The 1,787-nt window shown below is 37.2% G+C and overlaps 1 protein-coding gene across 5 annotated transcripts in view; it reads left to right on the forward strand.

The window, feature by feature from the left end:
• Positions 1 to 1,787, forward strand: part of slc2a9l2 (solute carrier family 2 member 9, like 2) — a 39,459-nt gene that overhangs the window by 35,780 nt on the left and 1,892 nt on the right. The gene's annotated exons all lie outside the window — the stretch shown is intronic.

Genomic DNA, 1,787 nt, shown 5'->3' on the forward strand with positions numbered 1-1,787 from the left:
ACACACTATACACACAGACACACACACACACACTATACACACTATACACACACACACACACTATACACACAGACACACACACTATACACACACACATACACACTATACACACAGACACACACACACACTATACACACACACACACACACACTCACTATACACACACACTATACACACACACACACACACACTATACACACACACACACACACACTATACACACACACTTTGATCCACTTTGATTTGTGGATCATTTCAGTCTTATGTAAGAGACTGATTTTGGGTTCTTCTGATAATAGATTTGAGATTAGAGTTGAAAATCTCTGACTGATATATGATCAAGTTTCAGTGTGACGGCACTGATGATGACAGCGAGCTGTGGTTGGTGGTTTAATTCTATTCTGTGTTCTATTAGGAGATTTAAATAAGATTTTGAAGATTTTTGAACAGAAGATTTTGTTCCATTAAGAAGTTTAAAAATTGGTTGTTTCATTCCATTAAAAGATTTTAAATATTAGTCATTCTGTTCTATTAATTTTTGTTTTACAGTTTTTTACGATTGCTTAAGCACAATTTTGAAAACAGGGCCCGGTTTGTCAAAACACTACACACAATTAACACAACCCTACACCAAAGTAGCACAACACTTATCATTTGCAAAATGGAATATTTTTGTCAAAACTATACACAACTTTATAAAAACAATATTTTGTTACCATACGAAACACACACATTTCATATGACTTTAATCTTTTTGAACCAGTTACACACTGCTGTTGCTAACCTAAAACACTTTTAGCAAGTCTAATTCTGTGCACGTTCTCCTCCTGCTTCAGGTCTTCGTCGGCCTCTGCCTCTTCCTCTGCCTCCTCCTGCTCTGTGTACTCCTCCTCTCACCCTCACTCTTCTTCTGACTCCTTCCATTTTGGTTGAAGGCAGGTGAACCTACCTGCTGCATTTTTATAGTGCTTAAACCTGATTGGTGTGTCTACAATTTAGCAATCATGTGTTTGTGCACCTGATGGCTGTGTTTAACAGATTGGCTCATAGGTGTGGTCATTTGACAGTCAGTGCTTTGGAATTGCAAGGAAGTGACATCATGATATACTTCTGTGTCTGATGTATACAAGTGTGTTTAGTGTTTTGCAAATCACTGTGTGTAATGTTTTGCAAATAGTGTGAAGCTGACAATGTGCTTACAGTTGTGCAAATCTAGCCTTGTGTTTTGCTCCTTGAGTGTAAGGTTTTGCTAATTGTTGGAAAAGTTTAATTTTAGTGTGTAAGCAATCGTAAAAAACTGTAATAAAAAATGTAATAAAATTGTTGGTTGTTTTGTTCAAAGCGCGAGTTAGCGATTCTCAAAAAGTATTGATGAAAATACAATCGGCTGTTGAAGATGAGAAGTCAATGAGTGTTGAAGTGATTACGAGATTGATTCAGTTTGGTTCTAAGCGAGAGAAAGATTTAGAGTTATGAGCGTTTGTTTGCAGTGAAAGAGCTGCTGTGATGTGAGTGTAACATTCAGCTGATTCATTAGCAGTCATTGAAGTGAAAATGTTCATTAATAGAGGCTAAGGCTGTCATTTTAATTAGCAACATCTGTGATTTCAGACAGAATTAATATATTGTGATGTCGGTTTAGTTTAGAGCATTAGCTTTATAACAGATCAACATGTGTTTGCTGCCGAGTCAAGTCAATGTGCTGATCATGATCAGGATGTTTTCGTGTGTGTGTGTGTGTGTGTGTGTGTGTGTGTGTGTGTGTGTCTGTGTGTGTGTGTGTGTGT

Source organism: Sinocyclocheilus rhinocerous, unplaced genomic scaffold (assembly GCF_001515625.1).
Source record: "Sinocyclocheilus rhinocerous isolate Xijiao unplaced genomic scaffold, SAMN03320098_v1.1 scaffold2319, whole genome shotgun sequence".
NCBI classification, from domain to species: domain Eukaryota; kingdom Metazoa; phylum Chordata; class Actinopteri; order Cypriniformes; family Cyprinidae; genus Sinocyclocheilus; species Sinocyclocheilus rhinocerous.